General features: G+C 44.7%; 1 protein-coding gene and 1 non-coding gene across 5 annotated transcripts in view; both read right to left on the reverse strand.

Annotated features, from left to right (window-relative positions):
- The window catches only part of SLC2A9 (solute carrier family 2 member 9), a 229,465-nt gene that overhangs the window by 46,737 nt on the left and 168,380 nt on the right, over nt 1-14,348 (reverse strand). The window lies entirely within an intron of this gene.
- On the reverse strand, nt 14,024-14,098 carry TRNAS-GCU (transfer RNA serine (anticodon GCU)). Its single transcript has one exon. It is a non-coding gene; the product is annotated as a tRNA-Ser (tRNA).

The following is a 14,348-nucleotide window of genomic DNA, read 5'->3' on the forward strand; positions in this document are numbered from 1 at the left end:
GGAAACTAATTTAAAAGGGGAAACATTTTGGAGAAACCTCAGCTGCAGACACTTGGAGAACAGTTGTTTCAGAGCCGAAAGAGACAGACATCTGAAGGTGCTAGAAGTACTGACAGAGAGAGAGAGAAGATGCCTAGACAGGAATATTCAGAGATGCAAAGCCCAGCATATGTCACCATGTGTCTTCCCATGAGATGCTAAGCAAGCCAGAACCCAGAGTGGTGTCCTGGAGGAGATAAGTGAAGGCCCAGATGTTTAGAGAGGAAAACACTGGCATCAGAAGCTGGAAGTATTGAAACTGGGAACAAGGACCAGCAGATGCCAGCCATGTGCCTTCCCATGTGACAGACTTTCTTAAGTCAAGGTACCTTTTGCTGGATGCCTTAGTTGGACACTTTTGTGGCCTTAAAACTGTTAACTTGTAACTTAATAAATTCCCTTTTTAAAAGGTGTTCCTTTTCTGCTTTATTGCATTTCAGCAGCATTTAATAAACCAATACAAAGCTCCTCTTTCATTTTGCCCTGTTAGTAACCATGCTGTCCTCCCTGGGCCATATTCTTGCCAGTTAGGGCTGGACTGCAGGTCAACCCAGCTCTTTTTTGTGGAATCTCATCAACAGGGTCCCTGAAAGCTGGTTCTCACAGTTGATAAACCTCAAGTGATGGGAAACTCAAACCTTCATGAGAGAGTCTGGCTATTCAATGGAGCCCAGTCTGAGTCTCAATCATCTCTTAAGCCTCAGCTGAGACATGGCTCCCCAGGGAAGTGCCCCCTGAATCCTGAGGCTAGCTCAGGCACAACCCTGAGCTCCCCTCTCAAGTTCTGAATCTCACACAGGGCATTTCCGCTGGCTGTTCCCTCTGCTAGGATTGCTCATCTCCAGATATCTGCCTCCCACCCTTCTCTCAGATCTCTGCTCAGTTACCACCTCCTGAAAGAAGCCCTCTGGCTAGCTTGTCTGAGATAGCATCCTCTCCATCATTCCCTTTCCTCTTGTTTTGCTTGATTTTTCTTCAGAGCACTTACTGTTACCTTATATCATGTATTTACTTGCTATAAGACTCCTTCAACAGACAGATAACTCCTTGAAGCCAAGAATTTTGTTCCATGCTCTGCCCCAATTCCTAGAACATTGTCCGGCACTGGGTCTAGGAGCTTGATAAATATTAGCAAATGAATGAATGAATGAATGAATGAATGAACTTAGCTATTTCCCTACTAGGTGAGTCTTATTCAGCTTTGCATCCTCTAGGTCTAGTAAAGAACCAGGTACATGGTAGGTATTTAATAACTACTTGCTAAATGAATGATTGAAAGTATAAATATTCCTGTCACATTTATGGATAGATCACATATTTCCCCTCTGCTTAATATCCCGAGTGACTTTCCACTGTATTGAAAATAAAATCCTACTCCTTCCCAAGCAGTCAGGCACCACCAGCCCCTACATCCCTCTGTGATAGTGTCAACTTGCCAGGTGATGGTGCCCAGTTGTCTGGTCAAGCAAGCAGCGGCCTAACCATTACTGCAAGGACATTTTGAGGACTTGAATCATCAGTAAATCAATTACATCTATTACTGACTATATCTACAATCAATAAGGAGAGTGTCTTCTGCAATGACAGGCACTTAATCTAATCAGTTGAAGGCTTGAGCACTTTCATTTCTACTTCAGCCAGCCTCTCCTGGGGAATTCACAGAAAACTTTCATTGGAGTTGCCAGCCTGCAGCCTGCCTTGTAGAATTTGGACTTACGCATCCCCACAGTTGCATGAGATGCTTTTATAAAATTTCATATTTACAGGTATCTCCTGTTAGTTCTGTTTCCCTAGAGAACACTGACTAATACACCTTCCTACTTCATTTCTCCCTACCTCCCCTCTTGCTAACAACACCCCAGGCTTTCCAGAACCTCTCAAGCCAGAGAGGAAGTTACCCAGATACCCCCAGGGCTGCTCCCTTCTTAGCATCTGAGCCTTGCCTCCAAAGCCAGATCCTTGGAGAGGCCCTTCCTTTCCGCTCTCTTCTACCATCTCTCTAGTCCTTTAACCTCTTTGTTTCCCTTTTAGCACTTGTCACTCAACTTACAGTGTTCACCAGTGTACTAGTAGGCACTCTCTCTATAAATAGCATTTATGCTGGGGCACCTTGTGGTTCGAGGCCCCCACTGGAGGGCAAGATTCATGAAAGCAAAGACCTTCTCCCTGTGTAAGTCACATCTCCACCCTGAGCATGGGGACTAGACCAATAGAAAAGGTTCTTAAACAATTTTAAATCACTTACTGTATTTGCCTCTCCACCTTCCTTGTCCAACAAATCCACATTGCACTTGACAGATCTATAATTATCGATTTGTGGGTTTGCCTTTAGATCATGAACTATTTCTGTACCTGGCACATAATATGTCCTCACAGTTTTTTGTTCAATGAATTTATCTGAGACATAACTGAGAATAAAGGAAAAAAAAAACATACTGTGAATATCCAACATAGATGTCAGAAAATCCACACACTACAGAGAGACCCTGTCCTACCCCCAGGCCCCTTTTAGATATAATTCTAACAAACTTGTTATGTCTTAGCCCCTATTTTATTTAAATAAAGAAGTTGGGTGTCAAAAGGAAACATCTCAGGGGTGAGAGAGGATATTTAACTGGACTACCCCTCTCCCTAACTGGGTCTGATAAATGCGATCTCAAGATGGGTAAGAATTTCCACCAGGGACTGCCACTGCCTTAGAAAAACCATCCCTGGTACATTCAGTTTGATGCTCTCTCAGAACCAGTTTTTCCCCTGAACACTTGTTTGTTTGATTTAATGAAGACTTCTGGTCTCCAAAGCTTGCTTTCAGTAGAAGTTGCCTCCTTCAAGTACTCCAGAATTGCTGAGCCAGTGTGGAGGGGAACTGCTGGATGACATATCTTTTCTCAAGAAGGCATAACTCCCTCACGGTCAGTTTTCTCCAGCACAAACTAGCTGAACTGTGCCTTCAGGAAATCCTTACAATAGCTGCCATTTCTAGAGTACTTTCTATGAGTTGAGACTTTATTAGCCACTTTTCTTTCAAACTCATACCAACCCTGCAGCAACCTGATGTAATATGTAACCTCCTCTTACAAAGGCCCTGGCTCAGAGAGGTTCTAGGGTCATGTCACAGCTACATGGGGTCCTGGCCTTCAAGCCCAAGGCTAGGGAGAGTACAAATTCCATTGTTTCTCTCCTACACCTGAGAAGCAAAAGGAATTTGCAGATATGGTGAAGTTAAGAATCTTGAGATGGAGATATTTCCCTAGATTATCTTGGCGTGTGTGTGTGTGTGTGTGTGTGTGTGTGTGTGTGTGTGTGTGTGTGTGGTGGTGGTGGTGATGGTGGACTATAGTCATAAAAGTCCCCACAAGAGGGATGCAAGGGAGTCAAAGTCAGAAAAAGAGACATGATGGTGGAAGGAGAGTTTGAAGATGGAGAAAGAGGCCATGAGCCAAGGAATCTAGGTGGCCTCTAGAAGGTGGAAAAGCAAGGAAATGAGTTCTACCCTAGAGCCACCAGAATGAATACAGCCCTGCTGACCCATTTAGACATCTGATCTCATAACTGTTAAGATAATAAATTTGTCTTCTTTTAAGCCACTAAGTTTGTGGTATCTTGTTACAGCAGCAGTGGGAAACAAATACAAGATGTCTAAAAGATACTACCCATACAGAAATAGTGCCTTAGAAAGGTCTTGGTTTGAAGTCAAAAGATGGGTTTGAAAACTACTTCTGCCTCTTCTGAGCTTTGAGAGTAGAGCCATTTGAGTTGCCCCCTGCTTTGAGTCCAATCCCACAAGGTATAATATCCTAACATAGGAGAACAATACTCTGTGGACTTAAATTGCCTTTCCTTTACCAGTGCAAACACTTTGAGATGTAACCATGGAATGTGGATCCCTAAGGATCATCTTGACTGAAATCAATTTACTGTGACACAGATTAGTATTCATTGAGCATGTACTATGTGCCAGGCCAAATTCTAGATGCTATGTAGGTTATCTCATTGAATTCTCTGAGCAAACTTGTTTATGTCCAATATGTCCATTATACTCCAGTGGAGTATACTCCAGTGGAGTATAATGTGGCAAAGAGCATATTGAAGCCGAACCATCCAGATTTGAATCCTGGATGTGCCATGACAGTCTGCATGATCTTGGAGGAGCAACTAACCTCTTCATGGCTCAGTTTATTCATTTGTAAAATGGATAATAATCACACTGGCTTTTGGTGAGAATTTCAGGAGTTAATATAAGGAAAACATTTAGTGCCTGACTCAGCAGGCATTCAGCAAAACACAGACTGTTTAGATGCAAAGAAAGGGCTGGGGAAAGAAGGAGGAGGAAAGAGAGAGGGGGAAACAGAGTTGCCTCTAATCACACACATGTAAGAGGTGGAGCCAGGTTGGTTTGAGTTCTAAGCCTGTGCTTATTGCAACTATCAGACTATGACAGTGATTCCAAATCAGAGGTGATTTCTACCCCCCAGGACACATTGAACAATGTCTGGAGACATTTTTTGGGGGGGTCACAACCAAGTGGAGGTGCTACTTGCATCTAGTGTTTAGAGTTTGGGAGTATGCTCAGTATAATACAATGCACAGGAAGCCCTTGGGAGCAAAGGAGTGTCTGGTCCAAAATGCCAGGAATGCTGAGGTTGAGAAAGCTTGTTCTAGAATTTTTCCCAGCAAATCACAAAATGCAGTAATTACCTTACCTCTTGCTCATCATCTCAGCAGGCCTGTGAAAATAACAATAAACTTCCAATAGAACATTTATTCTTTCTAGACTTTTAAAATTATAATTGGCATTATTATAGAATTTACTTAAATTTGCTTCAATCAAAGGAAGGAGGCCAGGAAGGACATTTTGCTAAAGAAACCCTTGAGGTATATGCTGTTGTTAGTTCCATTTTACGGATGAGGACATGCAGCTTGGTAGATTAAATAACTTTCTAAAGATATCACGAATAGACAGAGGTGTTACTTGGATCTGACCCCAAGTCCATGCCTTTCCCCTGGTGCCACGTGGCAGGGGTGAGTTTCTTAACTATCTTGGAAGGATACAAAGGAAGGGAGAGAGTTAGAAATGATGTTGTGTTTAACAGTCTTTGAAGATCTGCTCACTGTGGGATTAAGGAGATAATGCAATGTCCCAAGGTGAGGGAGGTTTGCAGGAATCCAGTCCCAGGGCCCATGTGTCATCTCAATAAGCAGAGCATTTCAAAGCATATGACTCACCAGAGAGCAGAGAACATTTTGGCATACTTCTCCTCCAATCTATTATCTACAAGCAGCCAAAGTGATCATTTCAAATCAGATTGTCGACCCTCTATTGAAACTCTTCCATAGTTTCCCATTGCACTTGGAACACAACAGCTAAACTAAGGGTGAATACCAAGACCAGTGTAGTTTGGCCACTTCCTCTCTCTAACTTTGTCTCTGCTTTAGCCACTCACACACTGTTGGTCTTTCTAGAACTGTGCTATCCAATATGGTAGTCTCTAGTCACATGCGGCTGCTGAGCACTTGAAATGAAAATACAATGTGCTATAAAATGTAAACCACACAGGGTTTCAGAGACATAGCATGATAAAGTCATGCCAGAATATTCAATTAATAATTTATATAATGATTTTATGCCAAAATAATAATGCTTTGGATATACTGGGTTGAATATAAGATATATTATTAAAAGTAATTGTACCTGTTTCTTTTTTACTTTTTTAATGTGGCTACTAGAAAATGTAAAGTTGCACCTGTGGCTTGCATTTGTGGCTTGCATTGTATTTCCACTGGATAGTGCTGTTCTAGAGCATGGCAAGCAAGTCCTTGCCTGTGCCATTCCACTTGTCTGGGAGATTCCCCCCAGCTGTCTGCATGGCTTAATTCCTGACTTTCTCTTGATCTTGGTTCAAATATCATCCTCTCAAGGAGACTTTCCCTGACAATAGTAACTTAAATGTTATTCTTTATTTCCTTATCTTGCCGCCCCCCATAGGACCATGACTACCCAGCTTTCTATTTATATATCATGTGGTGATTGCCTAACTCCCAGCCTAGAAGTGTGAGCTCCCTGGGACTTCTAGATCCTGTATCCTAACATCTGACACTAAGCAGGCACAGTGTAGCCCTCATTTAGAGGTGCTAGGAACACAGAAAAGAACAAAATACCTAAAAATCTGTTGGAACTGGAGTAGTCTCCACAGTTCCTGTCTTGAGTCTGCAGTGCCCTGAGAACTGCGGTGCAGCTGTAGGAAGCCGGGAGCTGGACCCTGGGAAGTCTGGCAAAATGCCACCCCATGGCCAGGTGAGAACACTAGCCATTTGCTTGTCCTGAGGGAGGGGCCGTGAGGAGGCCACCACAGCCAGCACCTTCCAGCATGCTCCGCGTGCTCCATGGGCCGCATCTACATCATTTCATGGGTGTCTTGGCGTTTACGCCTCACCACACACATGGCCCTTTACATGTAGGTAAACTGATGCAAGATGGTGAGAATGGGCCAGTAGCTGCATGGGGATTCAAACCAAAGAGGTGGACCCATGGCCCACAGCCTTCCCGTCTCGTGTTGTCTCTCTAGGGAAACATCATCTTGTGCTTCATAAGGGTCAATTTTGAGTGCCTAAAATCTCCTCCCAATATGGGAAGATGAGCAGAAATCTTTCATGTATTTTCCATCCATGCGAATCTTGTCTTCCCTCAGATGACAGAAAAGAGAGGGACAGGGTGTGAATGCACCGTGCCTGCTTTTCTGTGTTAGCAGTTTATTTTTGATATGTCAGAGAGGTGAATCCCTAGCATGTAATTGCATCTCATTTGGGAAAACACAAAGTACAACAACAATAATGCCAACCTCCTGCCCCCACAAGGGTTTGGCTTGAAAGCTGTGAAAGAAGAAATGAAGGTGGAAGTGGCATTTCCTTCATGGCCTGTTTCCACATCCATTTCAGTTTGCAGTCTCTGTGTCCACATGGGTTTCTGATATCAGCCGAGGCTAATGAAATGGAATGCCTCACTTTCTTTCTTTTTTTTTTTCTAACATGGGCAGGCACCGGGAATCGAACCTGGGTCCTCCGGCATGGCAGGCAAGTGTTCTTTCCTGTTGAGCCACTGTGGCCCACCCTCACTTTCCTTCTTAAGTAACTCTTGAGTTTCCTGTTAAAGGAGTTAATACAGGAAAGTAATTAGCACTTTGCCTGAACCATAATGATGGTGGTGGTGATGATGATGAGGGTGTGGATGTGATGGTGATGGTGGTGATGGTGGGTGGTGGTGGTGGTGATGATGATGATGATGATGATGATGATGAGGGTGTGGATGTGATGGTGATGGTGATGATGGTGGGTGGTGATGGTGATGATGATGATGATGATGTTGGTGGTGGTGATGGTGGTGGATGACAGTGGTGATGGATGATGGTGGTGATGATGGTAACGGTGATGGTGGTGACAGTGGTTGTGCTGGTTTGAAACTATCCTGTACCCCAGAAAAGCCATGTCTTTTAATTCTCATTCAGTATTGCTGGGTGGGATCTTTTTTACTGTGTCCATGGAGATGTGACCCACTGAATTGTGGGTGGTAACTTTTGATTACATGGTTTCCATGGAGATGTGTCTCCACCCATTCAAGGTGGGGTTGCTTACTGGAGTCCTTTAAGAGGGAACCATTTTGGAAAAAGCTTTAATGCTGGCAAAGCCCACACAGCCAGAGCTTTTTGGAGATGCAGAAGGAAAATGCTCCTGGAGAAGCTTTATGAAATGAGGAAAGAAAGCTAGCAGACATCACTATGTGCCTTCCTAGCTAACAGAGGTGTCCAGAAGCAAAGAACCCAGCAAACACCAGCCAGGAGTCTTCCTATCTGACAGAAGGGTTCCAGACAGCATCAGCCTTTCTTGAGTGAAGGTAATCTTTTGTTGGTGCCTTAATTTGGATATTTTCATGGCCTCAGAACTGTAAACTTGCAACTTCATAAATTCCCTTTTTAAAAGCTGTTATATTTCTTACATATTGCATTATGGCAGTTTAACAAACTGAAACAGTGATGATATTGATGATGGTGGTGATGGTGATAATAGTGGTGATGGTGATGGTGGCAGTGGGTGGTGATGATGGTGGAGGTGTTGGTGATAATGGTAGTGGTAATGGTGGTGATGATGAAGGTGGTGAAGGTGATGGTGATGATGACAATGATAATTGCCAAATTTCAGTGTTCTCCTGGGATCTTGCCCATGCTCAGCAGTGAGAATATTGTTGGAGCACCTCAAGTTGGGTGTGTACTTATGTGGAAATAAAGAATGATGGAGATGGTGAATCTAGGATGACCTCCAGGGCAAATAGGTCACTGATGGTTCCATTCCCTAATATAGGGGATACAGGAGGAAGAACAAATTTAGTAGGGAAAAAATGATTTCTGTTTGAGCATGTTGAGTTTGAGAAGCCTCTAGGACATCCACATAGACTTATCCTGTAGGGAAGTAGACACATGGGTTTTGGACTTAGAAGAAAAGTCCAGGTGAAGGCATGGATTTGTGAATCACAAGGGAAGAAAGGACATTGACACTATTACATGAAAAAGGCAATCCTAGGAGAGTGTTTGCAGTGAGAAGGGTATGGACCAAGGTCTGAGTCTACAGAGTCCCAGCATTTGTGGACAAGGAGGAGGAGAGGGGATGGAGGAGGAGGAGCCTGGGGGAAGGGGAAGACACAGGAGGGAACTGTTTTGGATGGAGGAAGAAGAGAGCCCAAAGGGAGGAATTATTAAGAGTGTCTCACTGAGTGGGACAAAGAAAATCTATAAAGGTTCATACATGCTTAGGTCACATTTCAGTGCCACAATATAGAAAAATATTTGGGTTTTCTGAACTTTCCAGATTTTGGAATTGTAGGTAAGGGAATGTGGGTTGGTGGACATGGAGATGGACTCCCCAGATCACCCTTCAGGCAATCCGGACATGCTGCCCAGCTGTGTGGATGCTGCTGGCCGATACCTCCAGCTGTCTGCCCCTTAAAGGTCTGCATCAGCTGCAGAGAACCACTTTGTCTATGAGCATGTCCTTCCTAGGGCGGCCCTACTTAGTGATGGACAGTGATGTGGAATAAAAGCTTGTGTCACTTTGGCCCAGTGCAGAATGAGTCAGATGGGTCATTTCAGCTCCAGAGCTCCCCACGGAGCTAGTTCCCTGGGCCTGCATCACAGCTCAACTTCTTGTTATATCTACTACCACTTCCTTCCCTCCCTTTCACAGTGTTTATTCCCCAGCAAACATCCCTCATCCAAAATGCTATCTCAGCATCAGCTTTCAGAGAACTCATCCCAGGTGAGTACAGTGCACCTATACTCTACACGTCAGCCCACCTGCACTCTACAGGTCAGCTCATCTGTACTGTGCACATCAGCTCACCTATATGTCATATATGTTAGCTCACCTGAGCTCAGCTGTACTGTACATGTCAGCTCACTTGTACTCTACACATGCACTCACCTGTGTTCTACATATCAGCACATCTGTGCCATACATCAACTCACCTTTATTCTACATGTCAGTTCACCTATAGTCTACATATGTCAGCTCACCTGTACCTGGATGCTTAATGATCACATTGAATGTAACAGGTCTAAAATTGACCTCCTGATCTCCCTCAAACCTATTCCTTTCTCCTTCATCTCAGCTAATGGTGGTTCCATGCTTGGACACATCTTGTCCCTTGTTTTGCTCTCACAACACATATCTGACCTGTCCAGACATCCTGTCTGCTATAACCATAAAGTATCAATATATACAGAATGCACCATTTCTCTTCACCTCCTCTGTCACAACCCTGGTCCAAGAGATCACTGTTTGCCTGCATGATTCTAAGAACCTCCCAGCTGGCTCCCCAGGTTCCACCCTTTCCCTCTGACAGGCTGTTCTAACACAGCAGTCAAAAGAATTTTTTTAAAATGGAGGATAGATCCTCTCACTCCTTTGCCCCCAATCCACAAAGAATTGTCATCTCTTGCAAGCAAAGCAAAAGGAGAAAAGCTTTAAAAATGGCCTCCAAAGTTGTACATGCTCTGTTGCCTTCCCTGTGCTTCCCCCCAACTCTCTAATCTCATTTCCTACTGCTCTCCCTTCACTTAGTCCCCTATCCTCCTTTATTCTACTGACCTCCTTGCTGCTCCTCAAACCGATCAAACATGCTCCTGTCTCAGAGCCTTTGCACAGGCTGTTCCCGCTGTCCAGTGCACTCTTCTCGCCCTACCTTGGATGTCGTGGTCCTTCACTGTCTTCAAATTGTGCTCATTTGTCACCTTTCACTAAGGCCCCCCCTGCCAACCCCATTTCAAGTTACAATTGGCTCCCTTAGGCTCATCCACTCCCCCTTCTCTGCTTATCTCCACAGTATTTATCCCATTCCAATATACTATATACATTATTTATCATATTGTTTATTTTTGATTCATTATTAAATACCCATTATTGTTATTTTTTCCTTCTGATTTTCTTTCATCAGAAAAACTACATATAACACAGAATTTGCCATTTTAACCATTTTTAAGTGTACAGTTCAGTGGCTTAAGTATATGCACATTGTTGTGCAACCATCACCACTCTCTACTTTCAAAAGTTTTCACCATCTCAAATTCTGCACTCACTAAGCAATCACTCTCATTCTTGCCTTCCTCCCAACCCCCAGTAACTTCTCATCTATTTTCTGCCTCTTTGAATTTGTCTACATAGTTCATACAAGTGGGATCATATGCTATGTGGCCTTTTGTGTCTGCCTTATTTCACTTTGCATCATGTTTTCAAAGTTCATCCATATTTCTTCCTTCACTACAATTGATGTCCTGTGGTGATGGGTGTTTTGTCTCTTCATTATTGTATATCCAGCACCTACAGGAGTGTCTGGCTGGCCAAGAGAGCATTGATAACTATTTGTTGAATGAACGGTTACAGTAACCCAACAACTCAATGAAGTCTGCAATATTGTTATCCATGGTTTTAAGATGAGGCTGAGAGATGTTAGAAGACTTGTCCAAAGCCACACTGCTAGTAGGAGGTGGGTCCAGTACCTGAACCTGGATACTCATGGTCCCAGGATGCTCACTTTTAAATGCCATACAAATTGAGCACACAGGTAGGGTCTCATCTGGACCTGCCTTCCTCTCAGCTTCACCCATTCTACCCTCTTCTTCCTCACGCCAACACCAGTCACCAGGACCAGGTGCCCCTGCCCAAATGTCCCCTGCTACCCGCACCTGTGACTGTGTGACCTTCCATGGCAAAGTGGACTTTGCAGGTGAGATTAAGGCAAAGATCTTGAGAAGGGGGATTTTCCTTTGTGTAACCACATGGATTTTGCAAAATGGAAGCTGGAGGTCGGAGAGAAGAGAAGATGCTATGTGCTGGCTTTGAAGATGGAAGAGGCCACAAGCCAAGGAATGTGGGCAGCCTGTGGAAGTGGGAAAAGGCCAGGAAACGGATCCTCCCCAAGCCTCCAGAAGGAACTGGCCAAGCTCCCACCTTGACTTCAGCCCAGGAAAAGTGATTTTGGGTTTCTGACCTCTAGAAGGTAAGCAAATAGATTTTTGTTGTCTAAGCCACCAAGTTTGTCTTGTGGTTATTTGTTACAGCTGCCTTAGGAAACTAATACAGCCACCCACATTTTCCCCCAGAAACTGCATCCTACTGATTCTTTCAGACACAGGCACTGTATGTCTTCCTCTGTGAAGCCTCCCAGGCCCCACGGGCTGAGTTTTTGACTCCTTCTTTGTATTGACATTGCATCTAGCTAGTGCAAACATTGTGTGGGCACGAGAACCTCACTGCAGAAGTTTCATTTGGACTCAGCACAAAGAGACCACAGAAGTGGCAATTCCAAGATCCACGGCCATATCCCCACGGGTACTGCCTAGAGGGAAATTGAACAATAATTGGTTCCACTTTTCTTGAACCCCTTCACTCATTTTGAGAGTCTAAATGGCTTGAACTGATGGAGACACAGCAATGATTTGTGAGAATATTGTGTATGTATGTGTGTGTGTGTGTATGTGTGTGTCTGTGTGTGTGTGTAGAAGGGGCTCAAAAATTACTGAGCTGTGAGCCCCAGACCCCCACCCTACCAAAGGAAGGAGCGATGACACACTTAACCCTCCCTTAGCTCAAACCTGGTGAGAGAGGACTCACATGGGACCCTGGCAGGGGGTGGGGAGTGTTCCCTGCCAAGGTGGGTGTTCTGACTGCCTGGGAAAGAGATGGGCTGGTGACCAACCGCTTAAAAGGACCCAGGGGTCAGCAAAGGATCCTGAGGCCTGGAGAACTGTCATCCTGCACAGGGGAAAAGGTTTCCCAATGAGTGAATTTTAAGCTCTTGCATTTTGATCCAGTTCCATGAATCTGTATAGCGTGTCTGCACATACATGCTGGTGTATCTGACTCCCCTCCCAGACTCCCTGAACTATGCATGTTATGGATTAGATCACGTCCCCTTCACTGGTCCTGTGTGTGTCAGCTCATCTGTAAATAGGATTTTTGAAGATTCTATTATGATGAGGCCACACTAAATCAGGGTGGGCCTTAATCCAATGACTGGAGCTCTTTTATAAGCAGGATGAGTCAGTAGGAGGCAGAGGAGATGGATGACCGTGTGAATGAGGGGAGGTGGAGTTGTCGATTGCCAGCAAACCACTACCAAAGTACCACTGACTTCCTGTGGTCAGGAAGTGTGGCTTGCCCACACCTCGATTTTGGACTTCAAGCCTCCAAAATTGTGAGGAAATAAATCTTTGATGTCTAAGTCAACTGGTGTGTGTGGTATTTGTCATAGCAGCCCTGGCAAACCTGCTCCAGCCACACTGTCCCTGAATGTGCTGCTGACCATGCCATTTCCTCTGCCAGGCACATCTGTCCTTGTCAGCCTTGTTGGAATTAATTTTCAGGTAGAGTTGAATCATCCCTTCCTTTGTGGATTTGCCTGACTCCCATGCCCTCCTCTGTGTCCCCCAAGCCCTTTGTCTGTACCCCTACTCAATCCATCAGTCTCCCCAACTGGAGTGTCACCCCTCTCCTCCTTTCTGACCGAGCAGGGGCTTGGTTCTGCCATGCGTGTGTGTTTGGACAGCTCCAACCTCAGAATGGCCTGGGGTGGCTTGGGACCATAGCTGATCCACACAGGGCAGAGCAGGCTTCCACTTGCTTCCTCGGAGTTCTCTCTCCCTCCACAAAATTTACCTGGAATCAGTGGGAAATCAGCATTGCTGAAGTGAGGCCACTGATGCAATTAGAAGGCAGATGACATGATAATGATCAGCTCCTGCTTGGCTGGGGAGTGTTTGATACTGAAATGTAAGCTAACAAGGGCTTCTTCCTCAGCATTCTGTTTTCTCCTCTGGTGGGGACATTCCAGCCACGTGGTCATTCCCTCTGGGTGCCTGCACCTTCATGAAATGGCATGGTCTCACCAAGAAAGCATCTAGGCTTCCCTCCTCCAGTCACCACTGAATGAGCAGTCCATGTCACAATATAAAAAGCGAGTTGGCAGTAGAGCTGGAAACCAGATTTCATGTCTAGCCCCTTGTCATATCATATGCGCCAGTACCTGTAGGATTTGCACAGTGCTCAGAAAGCCACTGCAGAATGTCTTGTGTCCCCAGCACTGCCATGACTGATGGATGCAGAAGTATCTGGGAGCATTTAGTTTTCCAGTTTAACCATTGAGATAATGAAGCTAGCTCAAGGCCTCCAGGTGTTTGCATACCATTTGAGTAGAGAGGAGGCTCCCCGAAGCCAAAGGGATCGGCCTAATTCCTTCGGGGTCAAACGTCCTAGCACTGTAAAGGGGAATGTTTACTTGCCCTAAGGAGGTTATTATTTGCTGTTGCAAGTGGGGTGAGTAGGCAATTATGAAAGAGAAACAGGCTTATCCTTGTGTTTCTCTAACCTCCAAATGAAGACAACAAAAATAATAAATTGACAAAGCATGCCATCTTCTGGTTTTTTTTTTTTTTTTGACATGAACAGGCACTGGGAATCGAACCCAGGTCTCCAGCACAGCAGGCAGGAACTCTACCACTGAGCCACCTTTGCCTGCCCAAAGCATGCCATCTTGATTCTCACAGGTATCCTATAAGGGAGAATTAGTTTGAGTATCTGAATTTGTCAGCTCTTGGTCTAACATGCAAATCAGGTCATTCTGCATCTTCTGCTTAAATCTCACTCCTTCTGGCCTCAGGAAAATTCTAAAAGCCAAGGCCTTCTGCTGTCTGATTTGCTGGCCTTTGCAATTTCATCAGCTGGTGGCCCCTGCAGGTAGCCAAGTGCATTTCCAAGTGTATCACAGG

The sequence above is a fragment of the Tamandua tetradactyla genome, chromosome 19 (genome assembly GCF_023851605.1).
Source record: "Tamandua tetradactyla isolate mTamTet1 chromosome 19, mTamTet1.pri, whole genome shotgun sequence".
Taxonomy (NCBI): Eukaryota; Metazoa; Chordata; class Mammalia; order Pilosa; family Myrmecophagidae; genus Tamandua; species Tamandua tetradactyla.